This window comes from Triturus cristatus, chromosome 10, assembly GCF_964204655.1.
Source record: "Triturus cristatus chromosome 10, aTriCri1.1, whole genome shotgun sequence".
Classification (NCBI taxonomy): domain Eukaryota; kingdom Metazoa; phylum Chordata; class Amphibia; order Caudata; family Salamandridae; genus Triturus; species Triturus cristatus.
The window spans coordinates 721,419,142-721,446,521 of record NC_140593.1 but is presented as its reverse complement, the minus strand read 5'-3'; positions in this window follow the sequence as shown (position 1 = coordinate 721,446,521).

Genomic DNA, 27,380 nt, shown 5'->3' with positions numbered 1-27,380 from the left:
CCATGTTATCCTTCCATGCATCCAGGGTGGGCGGGCTAGGGGATCCCCACAATCGTGCAATATCCCGCTTGGCCACCATATTACCAAGGGTCACCCATTGAGTCTGCGCAGCATCGTAGTCTGTAGGGCCCCACACGTTCAAGAGACAGCGCCGCGCCTCTGAGTGCAACACAATACCCGTGACCTCCTGCATCACAACATGAATCTGCTTCCACCATTCCGCAATCACACCACACTCCCATATAATGTGCAGAAAGGTGCCCACCATCCCGCAGCCCCTCTTACACAGCCCGTCCTCGGAGAAACCCATGTGGACCAACCGGGGGCCAGTGACATAGACTCTGTGGAGTATCTTAAGCTGGACCAGCCGCAGCCTGGCGGGGATGGCAACCTCTTTCGGGGAGGAGACAGCGCACTGCCAGTCCTCATCGTCCAGCTCAAGACCGTCTCTAGTCCACTGGTCCCGCACCCCCAGGAGGAGATCGGTACGGACGTTCACCAGCTTCTTGTAAATGAGAGAGATTGTGCTCTCCGGCACATGGCCGTCCAAGATCCGGTCCTCCAACGGAGAGGATTCAGGCACCTTCTCCCCCTCAACGAGGACCGACCGCAGCGCATGACGTACCTGCGCGTACCGGAAGTATTCCGTGCCCTCTAGCGCATATTCCGTCTGCAGATCTTTAAACGACTTAATCCGCCCCTTGGCCAGCATGTCCCCCACCCTGGAGATACCAATCAGGTCCCATTTGTCGAAACCCTTAGAGTTCCAGAGTTTCCCCAGCATGTCCGAGTCAAACAGCGGAGTAGCCAGTGTGAGTCTATCCTTCCACCCCAGGGAGTTCGTGACTGCCTTCCACACGTGCACCGCCACCCCGGTCGGCCCCGTGAGGGATCCAGCCGGGGCCCTTGAATAAAGTGCTCTATAGTAGCCACCACCCCGCAACAACCACCGGTCCATAGCGAAGCCGGGGCTAAGCGCAGGACCGTAGACTCCGTGGTTGACTGCGCTCAGTTGGGAGGCCCAATAGTATCTCCGGATGTCGGGAAGCGCGATACCCCCGTCGTACCAAGGGAGAGTTAGTTTTGCTATCGCTATACGCGGGCGGCCGTCCCACAGCAGCGAACGCTGTAGACTCTCAACCTCCCGAAAGTAACTGGCCGGGACCAGCTCCTGGGTGTTCTGCAGGGCATAGAGAAAGCGGGGAAGCGACATCATTTTAAATAGCGCCGCACGACCGAGGAGGGAAAGCGGCAGCCGCCTCCAGCCTGCCACGTCCCGCCGCAGGCGCGCCAACGGAGGGAGCAGGTTTCGCTCATACCGTACCGTGGGGTCGGCTGAAATATAGATCCCAAGATACTGAAAGCCCTCCCGGGCGATCTGGATCGGGCAATTCCGCGGGGGAACCGGAGCGTCTCCGCACAGGGCGTACAGATATGACTTACCCCAGTTGATGGTGAGCCCCGAGTTCCTCCCGAAGGAAGTCAAGATGTCGCAGACAACTATAAGGGACTTCCGGGGTGAGGTAAGATAGAGCAGAATGTCGTCGGCATAGAGGGAAATGCGGTACTCGTGGTCGGGGGACCAGCGAATCCCCCTCACGTCTGGGTGCCACCGTATCCATGCCGCTAGCGGCTCAAGGGCGAGAGCGAACAACAGCGGCGAGAGGGGACAACCCTGCCTGGTACCCCTTCCCAAGTCGAAGGGATTGGAGGCCCTCCCGTTAACCGCAACTTTGGCGAGAGGTCCTTCGTATAAGAGCCTCACCCAGCCCACAAATCCGGGCCCGAAGCCGAACTTCGCGAGCGCGGCCCACAAATATGCCCACTCAACCGTGTCGACTGCCATCGTTGCGTCGAGCGCCGTCACCACGGCCGGTTCCCGCATCGTCCCAACCCTTGCGATCACACCATGAATGCGCCTAAGATTCAACGCAGTATTTCGATGTGGGATGAATCCAGATTGGTCGGGGTGGATCAGGTCACCGACCACCCTGACTAGCCGGTTTGCGAGGATTTTAGCAAGGATCTTCGGCTCAGCATTAAGGAGCGAGATCGGCCGGTATGAACTGCACCTGTCTCTAGGCTTGCCATCTTTATGGATGACCACGATCGTTGCCAGGCGCTGGTCGAGCGGGAGGGAACCCGTCGCCCGCGCCTCCACAAACATGGCTCGTAGATGCGGAGCGATCTTGTCCGGCTGGAGTTTGTATTGCTCAATGGGCAGACCATTCGGACCCGAGGCCTTGCCCGGACGCAAAGAACGGATCGCCCCCGCAATCTCATCGACCGTGATGTCGCCATCAAGGTCGTCCCTGTCCACGTCAGAGAGGCAAGGCAGGGCGAGATCGCGCAGGAGTGCACATGAGTCCTCCACAGGCCTGTCCGACACGGATGTATAGACCGTGCGGAAGTAATCCGCAAAGCACTGGACTATGTCCTCCGGCTCCGTGACCATGACGCCAGCCTCCGTCACTAGGTCCGGCACCACTCGATTGACCCTCTCCTTCTTGTCCAGCCATGCGATCAATTTCCCGGCCTTGTCCCCGACGTCGTACAGACGGCCCCGCTGTTCCCTACTCAGAGCCTTGGCTGCGTCAGTCACGAGAGCCCTGTACTCCGATTGCTTAAGGCTCAATTCGTGCAGCGCCTCCTCCGTGACCTCACCCTCCAGGGCCAGCCCTAGGTCTGCGATCTCCGCCTCAAGCTGGGCGACCTCCGCGTCCTTCCGACGCTTGGCCGCTGTAATCAAGGAGAGGGCCTCACCCCTAATCACGGTTTTGAATGCTTCCCACAAGGACACCGCCGACGTGACCGAACCGAGGTTTTCTTGAAAATAACGGTCGATCGCCTTAAGTACCGCACTACGAGTCACAGGGTCTCTAAGATGCCACGGGTTAATTGGGGCCACCCTACCACCCACTCCTCTGGCAACATCCATACAGATCCACACCGGAGAATGGTCAGAAATACCTCGTGCCATGTGCCTGGCCTCAGAGACACTGGAAGCGTGTGCAGCCAGAGTAAGGACATAATCAATTCTGGAGAGACTGCCATGCGCACCTGAGTGGAAAGTGTACTGCCGTTGTGTGGGATGCAACATTCTCCAACAATCAACCAGCCCTAGGGTATCTATGAAATCAGGAAGCCACTTCTGAGCCCCCCCCGAAATCCTCTGCGGATGCCTGTCAAGCAGGCCTGAGCCGACCGCATTAAAATCACCACCCACCACCAACACGCACTCTGGGAGATCCAGTAATGTTCTCTCTAAGTCCGCTAGGGTAGTGGGCTGCAATGCAGGGGGGACATAAACCGACACCAGGACCAGCGTCCTGCCCTCCCACCGTCCCGCTACTGCCGCGAAGCGCCCCCTATCATCTACAGTAGTAGAGTCAACCTCAAATGGGAGAGAGGACCTGACTAGTATTCCCGCCCCTCTGGAACCCGAGGTGAACCCGGAATGCGCAACAAACTTATAGCCTTTACGATTGAGTGCATGGCACGTGTTGCCAATCAAGTGCGTCTCTTGCAAGAGGACAATATCAGGGGCACATCTCTTCAGAAATTGCAGTACAATCCCACGCTTAATACGATCCCCCAGGCCATTCACATTCCAACTGAGTATTTTGAGGCCCCTACCCCCCATCCCAGCATGTAAGGAGACCACCACCACCCACGTGGAACCCGACCCGAACCACAGGAGCTTGCATCATGACGCCTTGCAGAACCAAAAACAATAACAACCCCAACAACAAACCCCACCCACCCCCCACCCTGCACCCCTGCGTAAGCTCTAAAGTGCCCCCCAACTTGCAGTGTGCCTGTCGCCCCTTATAAAACTAGTCTACGGAAAGAACCCCAGAGGAGGAAAAGCTCCCCTACTGCCCCCGCCACCCCCCGGACTATCAACCTCCCGGAGGGTTCGGAGTCGTGGTGCTTAAGTCCTGGTTCAATGTTCGTCACCGGCACCATCTGCGCCACCAGAGCGTTCCACGCCAGGCCGCCCTTGGGGCAGAGTGTCCAGCCAGTCTCCGACCATGTCGGGTGCCTCAAAAAAGAAAGTTCGCTCTTCGAACACCACCCGCAACCATGCAGGAAAGAGCATGGCATATTTTAGTCCCATCTCACGCAGTCTTCTCTTGACCGCCATGAAGCCTTGCCGCTGCTTTTGCACCATCTGAGTGAAGTCCGGATAAAAGCTTACAGTAGTGTTCTGGAATGGCAGCGGGCCGGCCATCCGCGATGCTTGTAGTATGGCATCTCGATCCCTGAAATTAAAGATCCGGGCGACAATCGGCCTTGGTGGGGCCCCCACCTTGGGCCTCCCGCCAGGAACTCTATGGGCCCGTTCGACGGTAAAGAACTTGCTAAGGCCTTTGGGTGCCAGATGGTTCACCACCAGGTCCTCCACGAACAGGTCCACCGACTGCTCCTCCGAATTTTCCGGGACCCCAATGATGCGCACGTTGTTGCGCCTAGCACGGCCTTCGAAGTCTTCCAACCGGCGGGTGAAGTGATCATTTGCTGCCCGGAGAGTACGGACTTCCTGCTGGAGGCCGGAGACATCGCCCAGGAGGCCGGCAGTCTTGAGGTCCAAGGACTGAACCCGCTCATTAGTTTTGCCGAGGTCGGCCCGGACCAGGTTGACATCTATCGATATGGCATCTACTTTTTGTGCCAGGGTCTCAAATTGCTGCCCAATCGAGGACTTCATCCCTTCGATGGCCCCCATGATGTCCTGCAGGGTTAATTCTGTGGAGGGGGACGCCGCGTCCTTCGAGGCTTCCGACGTCGGGCCTGATTCGCCCGGGGACCCCCTCTGATGGGCATAGCGGTCCATGGTATTAGTCTGGGTGGAGGTGCCCCGCCTGGTGTTCTTGGGCTTCTGTTTTTCGGCGTCCGATCTGGTCGACATCGCAATCTGCCGTGTAGACAATCTCCTGGCCCATACAGGGTAAATGGGCATGCAACCAGTGGCTGGCGCCGCGCACGCCCCGTCCCGGGCGCCCTGGAGACTGGAAGGCGAAATCGAAAGTGAAAGTGAAAGTGAAATCCCCTCCACCTCCGACGACTCCTCCCCGACCAGGCCGCTGTTGTTCAATTAGGGCACGGGCACTGTGCCAACGCAAGTCCCGGGCACCGTGCGAGGATTAGGCCCCTAACTTCCAGGCAGTATAACTTCGGTCTCCGGTGGGCGATTTCGACCCGGACAACGGTTCCCGCCTCAGCAGCAGATCCTCTCCAATAGTCCGGGCATCAAGTACAGGATAATAGACAGGATAGATGCCGGAGGGAGCGAGGGTCTCGGGAGCTCTAGGCTCACACGGCCATCTTGATCACGCGCTAAGCTCCTCCCTCCATAGCTACTGTCTTAACTCTTACTCTGGCCTCATATCTACAGTCTTAACTCTTACTCTGGCCTCATAGCTACTGTCTTAACTCTTACTCTGGCCTCATAGCTACTGTCTTAACTCTTACTCTGGCCTAATAGCTACTGTCTTAACTCTTACTCTGGCCTAATAGCTACTGTCTTAATTCTTACTCTGGCCTCATAGCTACTGTCTTAACTCTTACTCTGGCCTCATAGCTATTGTCTTAACTCTTACTCTGGCCTCATAGGTACTGTCTTAACTCTTACTCTGGCCTAATGGTTAAGGTCTTGGACTCTTACTCAACCTCATAGCTACTGTCTTAACTCTTACTCTGGCCTCATAGCTACTGTCTTAACTCTTACTCTGGCCTCATAGCTACTGTCTTAACTCTTACTCTGGCCTAATGGTTAAGGTCTTTGATTCTTACTCTGGCCTCATAGCTACTGTCTTAACTCTTACTCTGGCCTCATAGCTACGGTCTTATCTCTTACTCTGGCCTAATGGTTAAGGTCTTGGACTCTTACTCTGGCCTCATAGCTACTGTCCTAACTCTTACTCTGGCCTCATGGCTACTGTTTTAACTCTTACTCTGGCCTAATGGTTAAGGTCTTGGACTCTTACTCTGGCCTCATAGCTACTGTCTTAACTCTTACTCTGGCCTCATGGCTACTGTCTTAACTCTTACTCTGGCCTAATGGTTAAGGTCTTGGACTCTTACTCTGGCCTAATGGTTAAGGTCTTGGACTCTTACTCTGGCCTCATAGCTACTGTCTTAACTCTTACTCTGGCCTCATAGCTACTGTCTTCACTCTTACTCTGGCCTCATAGCTACTGTCTTAACTCTTACTCTGGCCTAATAGCTACTGTCTTAACTCTTACTCTGGCCTCATAGCTACTGTCTTAACCCTTACTCTGGCCTAATGGTTAAGGTCTTGGACTCTTACTCTGGCCTCATAGCTACTGTCTTAACTCTTACTCTGGCCTCATAGCAACTGTCTTAACTCTTACTCTGGCCTAATGGTTAAGGTCTTGAACTCTTACTCTGGCTTCATAGCTACTGTCTTAACTCTTACTCTGGCCTCATAGCTACTGTCTTAACTCTTACTCTGGCCTCATAGCTACTGTCCTAACTCTTACTCTAGCCTCATAGCTACTGTCTTAACTCTTACTCTGGCCTAATAGCTACTCTCTTAACTCTTACTCTGGCCTAATAGCTACTGTCTTAACTCTTACTGTGGCCTCATAGCTACTGTCTTAACTCTTACTCTGGCCTAATAGCTACTGTCTTAACTCTTACTCTGGCCTCATAGCTACTGTCTTGACTCTTACTCTGGCCTAATAGCTACTGTCTTAACTCTTACTCTGGCCTAATAGCTACTGTCTTAACTCTTACTTTGGCCTCATAGCTACTGTCTTAACTCTTACTCTGGCCTAATGGTTAAGGTCTTGGACTCTTACTCTGGCCTCATATCTACTGTCTTAACTCTTACTCTGGCCTCATAGCTACTGTCTTAACTCTTACTCTGGCCTAATGGTTAAGGTCTTGAACTCTTACTCTGGCCTCATAGCTACTGTCTTAACTCTTACTCTGGCCTCATAGCTACAGTCTAAACTCTTACTCTGGCCTCATAGCTACTGTCTTAACTCTTACTCTGGCCTAATAGCTACTTTCTTAACTCTTACTCTGGCCTAATAGCTACTGTCTTAACTCTTACTCTGGCCTAATAGCTACTGTCTTAACTCGTACTCTGGCCTCATAGCTACTGTCTTAACTCTTACTCTGGCCTCATAGCTATTGTCTTAACTCTTACTCTGGCCTAATGGTTAGGGTCTTGGACTCTTACTCTGGCCTCATAGCTACTGTCTTAACTCTTACTCTGGCCTCATAGCTACTGTCTTAACTCTTACTCTGGCCTAATGGTTAAGGTCTTGGACTCTTACACTGGCCTCATAGCTACTGTCTTAACTCTTACTCTGGCCTCATAGCTACTGTCTCAACTCTTACTCTGGCCTAAAAGCTACTGTCTTAACTCTTACTCTGGCCTCATAGCTACTGTCTTAACTCTTACTCTGGCCTCATAGCTACTGTCTTAACTCTTACTCTGGCCTAATGGTTAATGTCTTGGACTCTTACTCTGGCCTCATAGCTACTGTCTTAACTCTTACTCTGGCCTCATAGCTACTGTCTTAACTCTTACTCTGGCCTAATGGTTAAGGTCTTGGACTCTTACTCTGGCCTAATGGTTAAGGTCTTGGACTCTTACTCTGGCTTCATAGCTACTGTCTTAACTCTTACTCTGGCTTCATAGCTACTGTCTTAACTCTTACTCTGGCCTAATAGCTACTTTCTTAACTCTTACGCTGTCCTCATAGCTACTGTCTTAACTCTTACTCTGGCCTCATAGCTACTGTCTTAACTCTTACTCTGGCCTAATAGCTACTGTCTTAACTCTTACTCTGGCCTAATAGCTACTGTCTTAACTCTTACTCTGGCCTCATAGCTACTGTCTTAACCCTTACTCTGGCCTAATGGTTAAGGTCTTGGACTCTTACTCTGGCCTCATAGCTACTGTCTTAACTCTTACTCTGGCCTCATAGCTACTGTCTTAACTCTTACTCTGGCCTAATGGTTAAGGTCTTGGACTCTTACTCTGGCTTCATAGCTACTGTCTTAACTCTTACTCTGGCCTCATAGCTACTGTCTTAACTCTTACTCTGGCCTCATAGCTACTGTCCTAACTCTTACTCTAGCCTCATAGCTACTGTCTTAACTCTTACTCTGGCCTCATAGCTACTGTCTTAACTCTTACTCTGGCCTCATAGCTACAGTCTTAACTCTTACTCTGGCCTCATAGCTACTGTCTTAACTCTTACTCTGGCCTAACAGCTACTGTCTTAACTCTTACTCTGGCCTAATAGCTACTGTCTTAATTCTTACTCTGGCCTAATAGCTACTGTCTTAACTCTTACTCTGGCCTCATAGCTATTGTCTTAACTCTTACTCTGGCCTCATAGCTACTGTCTTAACTCTTACTCTGGCCTAATGGTTAAGGTCTTGGACTCTTACTCTGGCCTCATATCTACTGTCTTAACTCTTACTCTGGCCTCAGGGCTACTGTCTTAACTCTTACTCTGGCCTAATGGTTAAGGTCTTGAACTCTTACTCTGGCCTCATAGCTACTGTCTTAACTCTTACTCTGGCCTCATAGCTACAGTCTAAACTCTTACTCTGGCCTCATAGCTACTGTCTTAACTCTTACTCTGGCCTAATAGCTACTTTCTTAACTCTTACTCTGGCCTAATAGCTACTGTCTTAACTCTTACTCTGGCCTAATAGCTACTGTCTTAACTCGTACTCTGGCCTCATAGCTACTGTCTTAACTCTTACTCTGGCCTCATAGCTATTGTCTTAACTCTTACTCTGGCCTAATGGTTAGGGTCTTGGACTCTTACTCTGGCCTCATAGCTACTGTCTTAACTCTTACTCTGGCCTCATAGCTACTGTCTTAACTCTTACTCTGGCCTAATGGTTAAGGTCTTGGACTCTTACTCTGGCCTCATAGCTACTGTCTTAACTCTTACTCTGGCCTCATAGCTACTGTCTCAACTCTTACTCTGGCCTAAAAGCTACTGTCTTAACTCTTACTCTGGCCTCATAGCTACTGTCTTAACTCTTACTCTGGCCTAATGGTTAATGTCTTGGACTCTTACTCTGGCCTCATAGCTACTGTCTTAACTCTTACTCTGGCCTCATAGCTACTGTCTTAACTCTTACTCTGGCCTAATGGTTAAGGTCTTGGACACTTACTCTGGCCTAATGGTTAAGGTCTTGGACTCTTACTCTGGCCTAATGGTTAAGGTCTTGGACTCTTACTCTGGCTTCATAGCTACTGTCTTAACTCTTACTCTGGCTTCATAGCTACTGTCTTAACTCTTACTCTGGCCTAATAGCTACTTTCTTAACTCTTACGCTGGCCTCATAGCTACTGTCTTAACTCTTACTCTGGCCTCATAGCTACTGTCTTAACTCTTACTCGGGCCTAATAGCTACTGTCTTAACTCTTACTCTGGCCTAATAGCTACTGTCTTAACTCTTGCTCTGGCCTCATAGCTACTGTCTTAACCCTTACTCTGGCCTAATGGTTAAGGTCTTGGACTCTTACTCTGGCCTCATAGCTACTGTCTTAACTCTTACTCTGGCCTCATAGCTACTGTCTTAACTCTTACTCTGGCCTAATGGTTAAGGTCTTGGACTCTTACTCTGGCTTCATAGCTACTGTCTTAACTCTTACTCTGGCCTCATAGCTACTGTCTTAACTCTTACTCGGGCCTCATAGCTACTGTCCTAACTCTTGCTCTAGCCTCATAGCTACTGTCTTAACTCTTACTCTGGCCTCATAGCTACTGTCTTAACCCTTACTCTGGCCTCATAGCTACAGTCTTAACTCTTACTCTGGCCTCATAGCTACTGTCTTAACTCTTACTCTGGCCTAACAGCTACTGTCTTAACTCTTACTCTGGCTTAATAGCTACTGTCTTAATTCTTACTCTGGCCTAATAGCTACTGTCTTAACTCTTACTCTGGCCTCATAGCTATTGTCTTAACTCTTACTCTGGCCTCATAGCTACTGTCTTAACTCTTACTCTGGCTTAATAGCTACTGTCTTAATTCTTACTCTGGCCTAATAGCTACTGTCTTAACTCTTACTCTGGCCTCATAGCTACTGTCTTAACTCTTACTCTGGCCTAATGGTTAAGGTCTTGGACTCTTACTCTGGCCTCATATCTACTGTCTTAACTCTTACTCTGGCATCATAGCTACTGTCTTAACTCTTACTCTGGCCTAATGGTTAAGGTCTTGAACTCTTACTCTGGCCTCATAGCTACTGTCTTAACTCTTACTCTGGCCTCATAGCTACAGTCTAAACTCTTACTCTGGCCTCATAGCTACTGTCTTACCTCTTACTCTGGCCTAATAGCTACTTTCTTAACTCTTACTCTGGCCTAATAGCTACTGTCTTAACTCTTACTCTGGCCTAATAGCTACTGTCTTAACTCGTACTCTGGCCTCATAGCTACTGTCTTAACTCTTACTCTGGCCTCATAGCTATTGTCTTAACTCTTACTCTGGCCTAATGGTTAGGGTCTTGGACTCTTACTCTGGCCTCATAGCTACTGTCTTAACTCTTACTCTGGCCTCATAGCTACTGTCTTAACTCTTACTCTGGCCTAATGGTTAAGGTCTTGGACTCTTACACTGGCCTCATAGCTACTGTCTTAACTCTTACTCTGGCCTCATAGCTACTGTCTCAACTCTTACTCTGGCCTAAAAGCTACTGTCTTAACTCTTACTCTGGCCTCATAGCTACTGTCTTAACTCTTACTCTGGCCTCATAGCTACTGTCTTAACTCTTACTCTGGCCTAATGGTTAATGTCTTGGACTCTTACTCTGGCCTCATAGCTACTGTCTTAACTCTTACTCTGGCCTCATAGCTACTGTCTTAACTCTTACTCTGGCCTAATGGTTAAGGTCTTGGACTCTTACTCTGGCCTAATGGTTAAGGTCTTGGACTCTTACTCTGGCTTCATAGCTACTGTCTTAACTCTTACTCTGGCTTCATAGCTACTGTCTTAACTCTTACTCTGGCCTAATAGCTACTTTCTTAACTCTTACGCTGGCCTCATAGCTACTGTCTTAACTCTTACTCTGGCCTCATAGCTACTGTCTTAACTCTTACTCTGGCCTAATAGCTACTGTCTTAACTCTTACTCTGGCCTAATAGCTACTGTCTTAACTCTTACTCTGGCCTCATAGCTACTGTCTTAACCCTTACTCTGGCCTAATGGTTAAGGTCTTGGACTCTTACTCTGGCCTCATAGCTACTGTCTTAACTCTTACTCTGGCCTCATAGCTACTGTCTTAACTCTTACTCTGGCCTAATGGTTAAGGTCTTGGACTCTTACTCTGGCTTCATAGCTACTGTCTTAACTCTTACTCTGGCCTCATAGCTACTGTCTTAACTCTTACTCTGGCCTCATAGCTACTGTCCTAACTCTTACTCTAGCCTCATAGCTACTGTCTTAACTCTTACTCTGGCCTCATAGCTACTGTCTTAACTCTTACTCTGGCCTCATAGCTACAGTCTTAACTCTTACTCTGGCCTCATAGCTACTGTCTTAACTTTTACTCTGGCCTAACAGCTACTGTCTTAACTCTTACTCTGGCCTAATAGCTACTGTCTTAATTCTTACTCTGGCCTAATAGCTACTGTCTTAACTCTTACTCTGGCCTCATAGCTATTGTCTTAACTCTTACTGTGGCCTCATAGCTACTGTCTTAACTCTTACTCTGGCCTAATGGTTAAGGTCTTGGACTCTTACTCTGGCCTCATATCTACTGTCTTAACTCTTACTCTGGCCTCATAGCTACTGTCTTAACTCTTACTCTGGCCTAATGGTTAAGGTCTTGAACTCTTACTCTGGCCTCATAGCTACTGTCTTAACTCTTACTCTGGCCTCATAGCTACAGTCTAAACTCTTACTCTGGCCTCATAGCTACTGTCTTAACTCTTACTCTGGCCTAATAGCTACTTTCTTAACTCTTACTCTGGCCTAATAGCTACTGTCTTAACTCTTACTCTGGCCTAATAGCTACTGTCTTAACTCGTACTCTGGCCTCATAGCTACTGTCTTAACTCTTACTCTGGCCTCATAGCTATTGTCTTAACTCTTACTCTGGCCTAATGGTTAGGGTCTTGGACTCTTACTCTGGCCTCATAGCTACTGTCTTAACTCTTACTCTGGCCTCATAGCTACTGTCTTAACTCTTACTCTGGCCTAATGGTTAAGGTCTTGGACTCTTACTCTGGCCTCATAGCTACTGTCTTAACTCTTACTCTGGCCTCATAGCTACTGTCTCAACTCTTACTCTGGCCTAAAAGCTACTGTCTTAACTCTTACTCTGGCCTCATAGCTACTGTCTTAACTCTTACTCTGGCCTCATAGCTACTGTCTTAACTCTTACTCTGGCCTAATGGTTAATGTCTTGGACTCTTACTCTGGCCTCATAGCTACTGTCTTAACTCTTACTCTGGCCTCATAGCTACTGTCTTAACTCTTACTCTGGCCTAATGGTTAAGGTTTTGGACTCTTACTCTGGCCTAATGGTTAAGGTCTTGGACTCTTACTCTGGCTTCATAGCTACTGTCTTAACTCTTACTCTGGCTTCATAGCTACTGTCTTAACTCTTACTCTGGCCTAATAGCTACTTTCTTAACTCTTACGCTGGCCTCATAGCTACTGTCTTAACTCTTACTCTGGCCTCATAGCTACTGTCTTAACTCTTACTCTGGCCTAATAGCTACTGTCTTAACTCTTACTCTGGCCTAATAGCTACTGTCTTAACTCTTTCTCTGGCCTCATAGCTACTGTCTTAACCCTTACTCTGGCCTAATGGTTAAGGTCTTGGACTCTTAATCTGGCCTCATAGCTACTGTCTTAACTCTTACTCTGGCCTCATAGCTACTGTCTTAACTCTTACTCTGGCCTAATGGTTAAGGTCTTGTACTCTTACTCTGGCTTCATAGCTACTGTCTTAACTCTTACTCTGGCCTCATAGCTACTGTCTTAACTCTTACTCGGGCCTCATAGCTACTGTCCTAACTCTTGCTCTAGCCTCATAGCTACTGTCTTAACTCTTACTCTGGCCTCATAGCTACTGTCTTAACCCTTACTCTGGCCTCATAGCTACAGTCTTAACTCTTACTCTGGCCTCATAGCTACTGTCTTAACTCTTACTCTGGCCTAACAGCTACTGTCTTAACTCTTACTCTGGCTTAATAGCTACTGTCTTAATTCTTACTCTGGCCTAATAGCTACTGTCTTAACTCTTACTCTGGCCTCATAGCTATTGTCTTAACTCTTACTCTGGCCTCATAGCTACTGTCTTAACTCTTACTCTGGCCTAATGGTTAAGGTCTTGGACTCTTACTCTGGCCTAATGGTTAAGGTCTTGGACTCTTACTCTGGCTTCATAGCTACTGTCTTAACTCTTACTCTGGCTTCATAGCTACTGTCTTAACTCTTACTCTGGCCTAATAGCTACTTTCTTAACTCTTACGCTGGCCTCATAGCTACTGTCTTAACTCTTACTCTGGCCTCATAGCTACTGTCTTAACTCTTACTCTGGCCTAATAGCTACTGTCTTAACTCTTACTCTGGCCTAATAGCTACTGTCTTAACTCTTACTCTGGCCTCATAGCTACTGTCTTAACCCTTACTCTGGCCTAATGGTTAAGGTCTTGGACTCTTACTCTGGCCTCATAGCTACTGTCTTAACTCTTACTCTGGCCTCATAGCTACTGTCTTAACTCTTACTCTGGCCTAATGGTTAAGGTCTTGGACTCTTACTCTGGCTTCATAGCTACTGTCTTAACTCTTACTCTGGCCTCATAGCTACTGTCTTAACTCTTACTCTGGCCTCATAGCTACTGTCCTAACTCTTACTCTAGCCTCATAGCTACTGTCTTAACTCTTACTCTGGCCTCATAGCTACTGTCTTAACTCTTACTCTGGCCTCATAGCTACAGTCTTAACTCTTACTCTGGCCTCATAGCTACTGTCTTAACTCTTACTCTGGCCTAACAGCTACTGTCTTAACTCTTACTCTGGCCTAATAGCTACTGTCTTAATTCTTACTCTGGCCTAATAGCTACTGTCTTAACTCTTACTCTGGCCTCATAGCTATTGTCTTAACTCTTACTCTGGCCTCATAGCTACTGTCTTAACTCTTACTCTGGCCTAATAGCTACTGTCTTAACTCTTACTCTGGCCTAATAGCTACTGTCTTAACTCTTACTCTGGCCTCATAGCTACTGTCTTAACCCTTACTCTGGCCTAATGGTTAAGGTCTTGGACTCTTACTCTGGCCTCATAGCTACTGTCTTAACTCTTACTCTGGCCTCATAGCTACTGTCTTAACTCTTACTCTGGCCTAATGGTTAAGGTCTTGGACTCTTACTCTGGCTTCATAGCTACTGTCTTAACTCTTACTCTGGCCTCATAGCTACTGTCTTAACTCTTACTCTGGCCTCATAGCTACTGTCCTAACTCTTACTCTAGCCTCATAGCTACTGTCTTAACTCTTACTCTGGCCTCATAGCTACTGTCTTAACTCTTACTCTGGCCTCATAGCTACAGTCTTAACTCTTACTCTGGCCTCATAGCTACTGTCTTAACTCTTACTCTGGCCTAACAGCTACTGTCTTAACTCTTACTCTGGCCTAATAGCTACTGTCTTAATTCTTACTCTGGCCTAATAGCTACTGTCTTAACTCTTACTCTGGCCTCATAGCTATTGTCTTAACTCTTACTCTGGCCTCATAGCTACTGTCTTAACTCTTACTCTGGCCTAATGGTTAAGGTCTTGGACTCTTACTCTGGCCTCATATCTACTGCCTTAACTCTTACTCTGGCCTCATAGCTACTGTCTTAACTCTTACTCTGGCCTAATGGTTAAGGTCTTGAACTCTTACTCTGGCCTCATAGCTACTGTCTTAACTCTTACTCTGGCCTCATAGCTACAGTCTAAACTCTTACTCTGGCCTCATAGCTACTGTCTTAACTCTTACTCTGGCCTAATAGCTACTTTCTTAACTCTTACTCTGGCCTAATAGCTACTGTCTTAACTCTTACTCTGGCCTAATAGCTACTGTCTTAACTCGTACTCTGGCCTCATAGCTACTGTCTTAACTCTTACTCTGGCCTCATAGCTATTGTCTTAACTCTTACTCTGGCCTAATGGTTAGGGTCTTGGACTCTTACTCTGGCCTCATAGCTACTGTCTTAACTCTTACTCTGGCCTCATAGCTACTGTCTTAACTCTTACTCTGGCCTAATGGTTAAGGTCTTGGACTCTTACTCTGGCCTCATAGCTACTGTCTTAACTCTTACTCTGGCCTCATAGCTACTGTCTTAACTCTTACTCTGGCCTAATGGTTAAGGTCTTGGACTCTTACTCTGGCCTAATGGTTAAGGTCTTGGACTCTTACTCTGGCTTCATAGCTACTGTCTTAACTCTTACTCTGGCTTCATAGCTACTGTCTTAACTCTTACTCTGGCCTAATAGCTACTTTCTTAACTCTTACGCTGGCCTCATAGCTACTGTCTTAACTCTTACTCTGGCCTCATAGCTACTGTCTTAACTCTTACTCTGGCCTAATAGCTACTGTCTTAACTCTTACTCTGGCCTAATAGCTACTGTCTTAACTCTTACTCTGGCCTCATAGCTACTGTCTTAACCCTTACTCTGGCCTAATGGTTAAGGTCTTGGACTCTTACTCTGGCCTCATAGCTACTGTCTTAACTCTTACTCTGGCCTCATAGCTACTGTCTTAACTCTTACTCTGGCCTAATGGTTAAGGTCTTGGACTCTTACTCTGGCTTCATAGCTACTGTCTTAACTCTTACTCTGGCCTCATAGCTACTGTCTTAACTCTTACTCTGGCCTCATAGCTACTGTCCTAACTCTTACTCTAGCCTCATAGCTACTGTCTTAACTCTTACTCTGGCCTCATAGCTACTGTCTTAACTCTTACTCTGGCCTCATAGCTACAGTCTTAACTCTTACTCTGGCCTCATAGCTACTGTCTTAACTCTTACTCTGGCCTAACAGCTACTGTCTTAACTCTTACTCTGGCCTAATAGCTACTGTCTTAATTCTTACTCTGGCCTAATAGCTACTGTCTTAACTCTTACTCTGGCCTCATAGCTATTGTCTTAACTCTTACTCTGGCCTCATAGCTACTGTCTTAACTCTTACTCTGGCCTAATAGCTACTGTCTTAACTCTTACTCTGGCCTAATAGCTACTGTCTTAACTCTTACTCTGGCCTCATAGCTACTGTCTTAACCCTTACTCTGGCCTAATGGTTAAGGTCTTGGACTCTTACTCTGGCCTCATAGCTACTGTCTTAACTCTTACTCTGGCCTCATAGCTACTGTCTTAACTCTTACTCTGGCCTAATGGTTAAGGTCTTGGACTCTTACTCTGGCTTCATAGCTACTGTCTTAACTCTTACTCTGGCCTCATAGCTACTGTCTTAACTCTTACTCTGGCCTCATAGCTACTGTCCTAACTCTTACTCTGGCCTCATAGCTACTGTCTTAACTCTTACTCTGGCCTCATAGCTACAGTCTTAACTCTTACTCTGGCCTCATAGCTACTGTCTTAACTCTTACTCTGGCCTAACAGCTACTGTCTTAACTCTTACTCTGGCCTAATAGCTACTGTCTTAATTCTTACTCTGGCCTAATAGCTACTGTCTTAACTCTTACTCTGGCCTCATAGCTATTGTCTTAACTCTTACTCTGGCCTCATAGCTACTGTCTTAACTCTTACTCTGGCCTAATGGTTAAGGTCTTGGACTCTTACTCTGGCCTCATATCTACTGTCTTAACTCTTACTCTGGCCTCATAGCTACTGTCTTAACTCTTACTCTGGCCTCATAGCTACAGTCTAAACTCTTACTCTGGCCTCATAGCTACTGTCTTAACTCTTACTCTGGCCTAATAGCTACTTTCTTAACTCTTACTCTGGCCTAATAGCTACTGTCTTAACTCTTACTCTGGCCTAATAGCTACTGTCTTAACTCGTACTCTGGCCTCATAGCTACTGTCTTAACTCTTACTCTGGCCTCATAGCTATTGTCTTAACTCTTACTCTGGCCTAATGGTTAGGGTCTTGGACTCTTACTCTGGCCTCATAGCTACTGTCTTAACTCTTACTCTGGCCTCATAGCTACTGTCTTAACTCTTACTCTGGCCTAATGGTTAAGGTCTTGGACTCTTACTCTGGCCTCATAGCTACTGTCTTAACTCTTACTCTGGCCTCATAGCTACTGTCTCAACTCTTACTCTGGCCTAAAAGCTACTGTCTTAACTCTTACTCTGGCCTCATAGCTACTGTCTTAACTCTTACTCTGGCCTCATAGCTACTGTCTTAACTCTTACTCTGGCCTAATGGTTAATGTCTTGGACTCTTACTCTGGCCTCATAGCTACTGTCTTAACTCTTACTCTGGCCTCATAGCTACTGTCTTAACTCTTACTCTGGCCTAATGGTTAAGGTCTTGGACTCTTACTCTGGCCTAATGGTTAAGGTCTTGGACTCTTACTCTGGCTTCATAGCTACTGTCTTAACTCTTACTCTGGCTTCATAGCTACTGTCTTAACTCTTACTCTGGCCTAATAGCTACTTTCTTAACTCTTACGCTGGCCTCATAGCTACTGTCTTAACTCTTACTCTGGCCTCATAGCTACTGTCTTAACTCTTACTCTGGCCTAATAGCTACTGTCTTAACTCTTACTCTGGCCTAATAGCTACTGTCTTAACTCTTGCTCTGGCCTCATAGCTACTGTCTTAACCCTTACTCTGGCCTAATGGTTAAGGTCTTGGACTCTTACTCTGGCCTCATAGCTACTGTCTTAACTCTTACTCTGGCCTCATAGCTACTGTCTTAACTCTTACTCTGGCCTAATGGTTAAGGTCTTGGACTCTTACTCTGGCTTCATAGCTACTGTCTTAACTCTTACTCTGGCCTCATAGCTACTGTCTTAACTCTTACTCGGGCCTCATAGCTACTGTCCTAACTCTTGCTCTAGCCTCATAGCTACTGTCTTAACTCTTACTCTGGCCTCTTAGCTACTGTCTTAACCCTTACTCTGGCCTCATAGCTACAGTCTTAACTCTTACTCTGGCCTCATAGCTACTGTCTTAACTCTTACTCTGGCCTAACAGCTACTGTCTTAACTATTACTCTGGCTTAATAGCTACTGTCTTAATTCTTACTCTGGCCTAATAGCTACTGTCTTAACTCTTACTCTGGCCTCATAGCTATTGTCTTAACTCTTACTCTGGCCTCATAGCTACTGTCTTAACTCTTACTCTGGCCTAATGGTTAAGGTCTTGGACTCTTACTCTGGCCTAATGGTTAAGGTCTTGGACTCTTACACTGGCTTCATAGCTACTGTCTTAACTCTTACTCTGGCTTCATAGCTACTGTCTTAACTCTTACTCTGGCCTAATAGCTACTTTCTTAACTCTTACGCTGGCCTCATAGCTACTGTCTTAACTCTTACTCTGGCCTCATAGCTACTGTCTTAACTCTTACTCTGGCCTAATAGCTACTGTCTTAACTCTTACTCTGGCCTAATAGCTACTGTCTTAACTCTTACTCTGGCCTCATAGCTACTGTCTTAACCCTTACTCTGGCCTAATGGTTAAGGTCTTAGACTCTTACTCTGGCCTCATAGCTACTGTCTTAACTCTTACTCTGGCCTCATAGCTACTGTCTTAACTCTTACTCTGGCCTAATGGTTAAGGTCTTGGACTCTTACTCTGGCTTCATAGCTACTGTCTTAACTCTTACTCTGGCCTCATAGCTACTGTCTTAACTCTTACTCTGGCCTCATAGCTACTGTCCTAACTCTTACTCTAGCCTCATAGCTACTGTCTTAACTCTTACTCTGGCCTCATAGCTACTGTCTTAACTCTTACTCTGGCCTCATAGCTACAGTCTTAACTCTTACTCTGGCCTCATAGCTACTGTCTTAACTCTTACTCTGGCCTAACAGCTACTGTCTTAACTCTTACTCTGGCCTAATAGCTACTGTCTTAATTCTTACTCTGGCCTAATAGCTACTGTCTTAACTCTTACTCTGGCCTCATAGCTATTGTCTTAACTCTTACTCTGGCCTCATAGCTACTGTCTTAACTCTTACTCTGGCCTAATGGTTAAGGTCTTGGACTCTTACTCTGGCCTCATATCTACTGTCTTAACTCTTACTCTGACCTCATAGCTACTGTCTTAACTCTTACTCTGGCCTAATGGTTAAGGTCTTGAACTCTTACTCTGGCCTCATAGCTACTGTCTTAACTCTTACTCTGGCCTCATAGCTACAGTCTAAACTCTTACTCTGGCCTCATAGCTACTGTCTTAACTCTTACTCTGGCCTAATAGCTACTTTCTTAACTCTTACTCTGGCCTCATAGCTATTGTCTTAACTCTTACTCTGGCCTAATGGTTAGGGTCTTGGACTCTTACTCTGGCCTCATAGCTACTGTCTTAACTCTTACTCTGGCCTCATAGCTACTGTCTTAACTCTTACTCTGGCCTAATGGTTAAGGTCTTGGACTCTTACTCTGGCCTCATAGCTACTGTCTTAACTCTTACTCTGGCCTCATAGCTACTGTCTCAACTCTTACTCTGGCCTAAAAGCTACTGTCTTAACTCTTACTCTGGCCTAATAGCTACTGTCTTAACTCGTACTCTGGCCTCATAGCTACTGTCTTAACTCTTACTCTGGCCTCATAGCTATTGTCTTAACTCTTACTCTGGCCTAATGGTTAGGGTCTTGGACTCTTACTCTGGCCTCATAGCTACTGTCTTAACTCTTACTCTGGCCTCATAGCTACTGTCTTAACTCTTACTCTGGCCTAATGGTTAAGGTCTTGGACTCTTACTCTGGCCTCATAGCTACTGTCTTAACTCTTACTCTGGCCTCATAGCTACTGTCTCAACTCTTACTCTGGCCTAAAAGCTACTGTCTTAACTCTTACTCTGGCCTCATAGCTACTGTCTTAACTCTTACTCTGGCCTCATAGCTACTGTCTTAACTCTTACTCTGGCCTAATGGTTAATGTCTTGGACTCTTACTCTGGCCTCATAGCTACTGTCTTAACTCTTACTCTGGCCTCATAGCTACTGTCTTAACTCTTACTCTGGCCTAATGGTTAAGGTCTTGGACTCTTACTCTGGCCTAATGGTTAAGGTCTTGGACTCTTACTCTGGCTTCATAGCTACTGTCTTAACTCTTACTCTGGCTTCATAGCTACTGTCTTAACTCTTACTCTGGCCTAATAGCTACTTTCTTAACTCTTACGCTGGCCTCATAGCTACTGTCTTAACTCTTACTCTGGCCTCATAGCTACTGTCTTAACTCTTACTCTGGCCTAATAGCTACTGTCTTAACTCTTACTCTGGCCTAATAGCTACTGTCTTAACTCTTGCTCTGGCCTCATAGCTACTGTCTTAACCCTTACTCTGGCCTAATGGTTAAGGTCTTGGACTCTTACTCTGGCCTCATAGCTACTGTCTTAACTCTTACTCTGGCCTCATAGCTACTGTCTTAACTCTTACTCTGGCCTAATGGTTAAGGTCTTGGACTCTTACTCTGGCTTCATAGCTACTGTCTTAACTCTTACTCTGGCCTCATAGCTACTGTCTTAACTCTTACTCGGGCCTCATAGCTACTGTCCTAACTCTTGCTCTAGCCTCATAGCTACTGTCTTAACTCTTACTCTGGCCTCTTAGCTACTGTCTTAACCCTTACTCTGGCCTCATAGCTACAGTCTTAACTCTTACTCTGGCCTCATAGCTACTGTCTTAACTCTTACTCTGGCCTAACAGCTACTGTCTTAACTATTACTCTGGCTTAATAGCTACTGTCTTAATTCTTACTCTGGCCTAATAGCTACTGTCTTAACTCTTACTCTGGCCTCATAGCTATTGTCTTAACTCTTACTCTGGCCTCATAGCTACTGTCTTAACTCTTACTCTGGCCTAATGGTTAAGGTCTTGGACTCTTACTCTGGCCTAATGGTTAAGGTCTTGGACTCTTACACTGGCTTCATAGCTACTGTCTTAACTCTTACTCTGGCTTCATAGCTACTGTCTTAACTCTTACTCTGGCCTAATAGCTACTTTCTTAACTCTTACGCTGGCCTCATAGCTACTGTCTTAACTCTTACTCTGGCCTCATAGCTACTGTCTTAACTCTTACTCTGGCCTAATAGCTACTGTCTTAACTCTTACTCTGGCCTAATAGCTACTGTCTTAACTCTTACTCTGGCCTCATAGCTACTGTCTTAACCCTTACTCTGGCCTAATGGTTAAGGTCTTAGACTCTTACTCTGGCCTCATAGCTACTGTCTTAACTCTTACTCTGGCCTCATAGCTACTGTCTTAACTCTTACTCTGGCCTAATGGTTAAGGTCTTGGACTCTTACTCTGGCTTCATAGCTACTGTCTTAACTCTTACTCTGGCCTCATAGCTACTGTCTTAACTCTTACTCTGGCCTCATAGCTACTGTCCTAACTCTTACTCTAGCCTCATAGCTACTGTCTTAACTCTTACTCTGGCCTCATAGCTACTGTCTTAACTCTTACTCTGGCCTCATAGCTACAGTCTTAACTCTTACTCTGGCCTCATAGCTACTGTCTTAACTCTTACTCTGGCCTAACAGCTACTGTCTTAACTCTTACTCTGGCCTAATAGCTACTGTCTTAATTCTTACTCTGGCCTAATAGCTACTGTCTTAACTCTTACTCTGGCCTCATAGCTATTGTCTTAACTCTTACTCTGGCCTCATAGCTACTGTCTTAACTCTTACTCTGGCCTAATGGTTAAGGTCTTGGACTCTTACTCTGGCCTCATATCTACTGTCTTAACTCTTACTCTGACCTCATAGCTACTGTCTTAACTCTTACTCTGGCCTAATGGTTAAGGTCTTGAACTCTTACTCTGGCCTCATAGCTACTGTCTTAACTCTTACTCTGGCCTCATAGCTACAGTCTAAACTCTTACTCTGGCCTCATAGCTACTGTCTTAACTCTTACTCTGGCCTAATAGCTACTTTCTTAACTCTTACTCTGGCCTCATAGCTATTGTCTTAACTCTTACTCTGGCCTAATGGTTAGGGTCTTGGACTCTTACTCTGGCCTCATAGCTACTGTCTTAACTCTTACTCTGGCCTCATAGCTACTGTCTTAACTCTTACTCTGGCCTAATGGTTAAGGTCTTGGACTCTTACTCTGGCCTCATAGCTACTGTCTTAACTCTTACTCTGGCCTCATAGCTACTGTCTCAACTCTTACTCTGGCCTAAAAGCTACTGTCTTAACTCTTACTCTGGCCTCATAGCTACTGTCTTAACTCTTACTCTGGCCTCATAGCTACTGTCTTAACTCTTACTCTGGCCTAATGGTTAATGTCTTGGACTCTTACTCTGGCCTCATAGCTACTGTCTTAACTCTTACTCTGGCCTCATAGCTACTGTCTTAACTCTTACTCTGGCCTAATGGTTAAGGTCTTGGACTCTTACTCTGGCCTAATGGTTAATGTCTTGGACTCTTACTCTGGCCTCATAGCTACTGTCTTAACTCTTACTCTGGCCTCATAGCTACTGTCTTAACTCTTACTCTGGCCTAATGGTTAAGGTCTTGGACTCTTACTCTGGCCTAATGGTTAAGGTCTTGGACTCTTACTCTGGCTTCATAGCTACTGTCTTAACTCTTACTCTGGCTTCATAGCTACTGTCTTAACTCTTACTCTGGCCTAATAGCTACTTTCTTAACTCTTACGCTGGCCTCATAGCTACTGTCTTAACTCTTACTCTGGCCTCATAGCTACTGTCTTAACTCTTACTCTGGCCTAATAGCTACTGTCTTAACTCTTACTCTGGCCTAATAGCTACTGTCTTAACTCTTGCTCTGGCCTCATAGCTACTGTCTTAACCCTTACTCTGGCCTAATGGTTAAGGTCTTGGACTCTTACTCTGGCCTCATAGCTACTGTCTTAACTCTTACTCTGGCCTCATAGCTACTGTCTTAACTCTTACTCTGGCCTAATGGTTAAGGTCTTGGACTCTTACTCTGGCTTCATAGCTACTGTCTTAACTCTTACTCTGGCCTCATAGCTACTGTCTTAACTCTTACTCGGGCCTCATAGCTACTGTCCTAACTCTTGCTCTAGCCTCATAGCTACTGTCTTAACTCTTACTCTGGCCTCTTAGCTACTGTCTTAACCCTTACTCTGGCCTCATAGCTACAGTCTTAACTCTTACTCTGGCCTCATAGCTACTGTCTTAACTCTTACTCTGGCCTAACAGCTACTGTCTTAACTATTACTCTGGCTTAATAGCTACTGTCTTAATTCTTACTCTGGCCTAATAGCTACTGTCTTAACTCTTACTCTGGCCTCATAGCTATTGTCTTAACTCTTACTCTGGCCTCATAGCTACTGTCTTAACTCTTACTCTGGCCTAATGGTTAAGGTCTTGGACTCTTACTCTGGCCTAATGGTTAAGGTCTTGGACTCTTACACTGGCTTCATAGCTACTGTCTTAACTCTTACTCTGGCTTCATAGCTACTGTCTTAACTCTTACTCTGGCCTAATAGCTACTTTCTTAACTCTTACGCTGGCCTCATAGCTACTGTCTTAACTCTTACTCTGGCCTCATAGCTACTGTCTTAACTCTTACTCTGGCCTAATAGCTACTGTCTTAACTCTTACTCTGGCCTAATAGCTACTGTCTTAACTCTTACTCTGGCCTCATAGCTACTGTCTTAACCCTTACTCTGGCCTAATGGTTAAGGTCTTAGACTCTTACTCTGGCCTCATAGCTACTGTCTTAACTCTTACTCTGGCCTCATAGCTACTGTCTTAACTCTTACTCTGGCCTAATGGTTAAGGTCTTGGACTCTTACTCTGGCTTCATAGCTACTGTCTTAACTCTTACTCTGGCCTCATAGCTACTGTCTTAACTCTTACTCTGGCCTCATAGCTACTGTCCTAACTCTTACTCTAGCCTCATAGCTACTGTCTTAACTCTTACTCTGGCCTCATAGCTACTGTCTTAACTCTTACTCTGGCCTCATAGCTACAGTCTTAACTCTTACTCTGGCCTCATAGCTACTGTCTTAACTCTTACTCTGGCCTAACAGCTACTGTCTTAACTCTTACTCTGGCCTAATAGCTACTGTCTTAATTCTTACTCTGGCCTAATAGCTACTGTCTTAACTCTTACTCTGGCCTCATAGCTATTGTCTTAACTCTTACTCTGGCCTCATAGCTACTGTCTTAACTCTTACTCTGGCCTAATGGTTAAGGTCTTGGACTCTTACTCTGGCCTCATATCTACTGTCTTAACTCTTACTCTGACCTCATAGCTACTGTCTTAACTCTTACTCTGGCCTAATGGTTAAGGTCTTGAACTCTTACTCTGGCCTCATAGCTACTGTCTTAACTCTTACTCTGGCCTCATAGCTACAGTCTAAACTCTTACTCTGGCCTCATAGCTACTGTCTTAACTCTTACTCTGGCCTAATAGCTACTTTCTTAACTCTTACTCTGGCCTCATAGCTATTGTCTTAACTCTTACTCTGGCCTAATGGTTAGGGTCTTGGACTCTTACTCTGGCCTCATAGCTACTGTCTTAACTCTTACTCTGGCCTCATAGCTACTGTCTTAACTCTTACTCTGGCCTAATGGTTAAGGTCTTGGACTCTTACTCTGGCCTCATAGCTACTGTCTTAACTCTTACTCTGGCCTCATAGCTACTGTCTCAACTCTTACTCTGGCCTAAAAGCTACTGTCTTAACTCTTACTCTGGCCTCATAGCTACTGTCTTAACTCTTACTCTGGCCTCATAGCTACTGTCTTAACTCTTACTCTGGCCTAATGGTTAATGTCTTGGACTCTTACTCTGGCCTCATAGCTACTGTCTTAACTCTTACTCTGGCCTCATAGCTACTGTCTTAACTCTTACTCTGGCCTAATGGTTAAGGTCTTGGACTCTTACTCTGGCCTAATGGTTAAGGTCTTGGACTCTTACTCTGGCTTCATAGCTACTGTCTTAACTCTTACTCTGGCTTCATAGCTACTGTCTTAACTCTTACTCTGGCCTAATAGCTACTTTCTTAACTCTTACGCTGGCCTCATAGCTACTGTCTTAACTCTTACTCTGGCCTCATAGCTACTGTCTTAACTCTTACGCTGGCCTAATAGCTACTGTCTTAACTCTTACTCTGGCCTAATAGCTACTGTCTTAACCCTTGCTCTGGCCTAATGGTTAAGGTCTTGAACTCTTACTCTGGCCTCATAGCTACTGTCTTAACTCTTACTCTGGCCTCATAGCTACAGTCTAAACTCTTACTCTGGCCTCATAGCTACTGTCTTAACTCTTACTCTGGCCTAACAGCTACTGTCTTAACTCTTACTCTGGCTTAATAGCTACTGTCTTAATTCTTACTCTGGCCTAATAGCTACTGTCTTAACTCTTACTCTGGCCTCATAGCTATTGTCTTAACTCTTACTCTGGCCTCATAGCTACTGTCTTAACTCTTACTCTGGCCTAATGGTTAAGGTCTTGGACTCTTACTCTGGCCTCATATCTACTGTCTTAACTCTTACTCTGGCCTCATAGCTACTGTCTTAACTCTTACTCTGGCCTAATGGTTAAGGTCTTGAACTCTTACTCTGGCCTCATAGCTACTGTCTTAACTCTTACTCTGGCCTCATAGCTACAGTCTAAACTCTTACTCTGGCCTCATAGCTACTGTCTTAACTCTTACTCTGGCCTAATAGCTACTTTCTTAACTCTTACTCTGGCCTAATAGCTACTGTCTTAACTCTTACTCTGGCCTAATAGCTACTGTCTTAACTCGTACTCTGGCCTCATAGCTACTGTCTTAACTCTTACTCTGGCCTCATAGCTATTGTCTTAACTCTTACTCTGGCCTAATGGTTAGGGTCTTGGACTCTTACTCTGGCCTCATAGCTACTGTCTTAACTCTTACTCTGGCCTCATAGCTACTGTCTTAACTCTTACTCTGGCCTAATGGTTAAGGTCTTGGACTCTTACTCTGGCCTCATAGCTACTGTCTTAACTCTTACTCTGGCCTCATAGCTACTGTCTCAACTCTTACTCTGGCCTAAAAGCTACTGTCTTAACTCTTACTCTGGCCTCATAGCTACTGTCTTAACTCTTACTCTGGCCTCATAGCTACTGTCTTAACTCTTACTCTGGCCTAATGGTTAATGTCTTGGACTCTTACTCTGGCCTCATAGCTACTGTCTTAACTCTTACTCTGGCCTCATAGCTACTGTCTTAACTCTTACTCTGGCCTAATGGTTAAGGTCTTGGACTCTTACTCTGGCCTAATGGTTAAGGTCTTGGACTCTTACTCTGGCTTCATAGCTACTGTCTTAACTCTTACTCTGGCTTCATAGCTACTGTCTTAACTCTTACTCTGGCCTAATAGCTACTTTCTTAACTCTTACGCTGGCCTCATAGCTACTGTCTGAACTCTTACTCTGGCCTCATAGCTACTGTCTTAACTCTTACTCTGGCCTAATAGCTACTGTCTTAACTCTTACTCTGGCCTAATAGCTACTGTCTTAACTCTTACTCTGGCCTCATAGCTACTGTCTTAACCCTTACTCTGGCCTAATGGTTAAGGTCTTGGACTCTTACTCTGGCCTCATAGCTACTGTCTTAACTCTTACTCTGGCCTCATAGCTACTGTCTTAACTCTTACTCTGGCCTAATGGTTAAGGTCTTGGACTCTTACTCTGGCTTCATAGCTACTGTCTTAACTCTTACTCTGGCCTCATAGCTACTGTCTTAACTCTTACTCGGGCCTCATAGCTACTGTCCTAACTCTTACTCTAGCCTCATAGCTACTGTCTTAACTCTTACTCTGGCCTCATAGCTACTGTCTTAACTCTTACTCTGGCCTCATAGCTACAGTCTTAACTCTTACTCTGGCCTCATAGCTACTGTCTTAACTCTTACTCTGGCCTAACAGCTACTGTCTTAACTCTTACTCTGGCCTAATAGCTACTGTCTTAATTCTTACTCTGGCCTAATAGCTACTGTCTTAACTCTTACTCTGGCCTCATAGCTATTGTCTTAACTCTTACTCTGGCCTCATAGCTACTGTCTTAACTCTTACTCTGGCCTAATGGTTAAGGTCTTGGACTCTTACTCTGGCCTCATAGCTACTGTCTTAACTCTTACTCTGGCCTCATAGCTACTGTCTTAACTCTTACTCTGGCCTAATGGTTAAGGTCTTGGACTCTTACTCTGGCCTCATAGCTACTGTCTTAACTCTTACTCTGGCCTCATAGCTACTGTCTTATCTCTTACTCTGGCCTAATGGTTAAGGTCTTG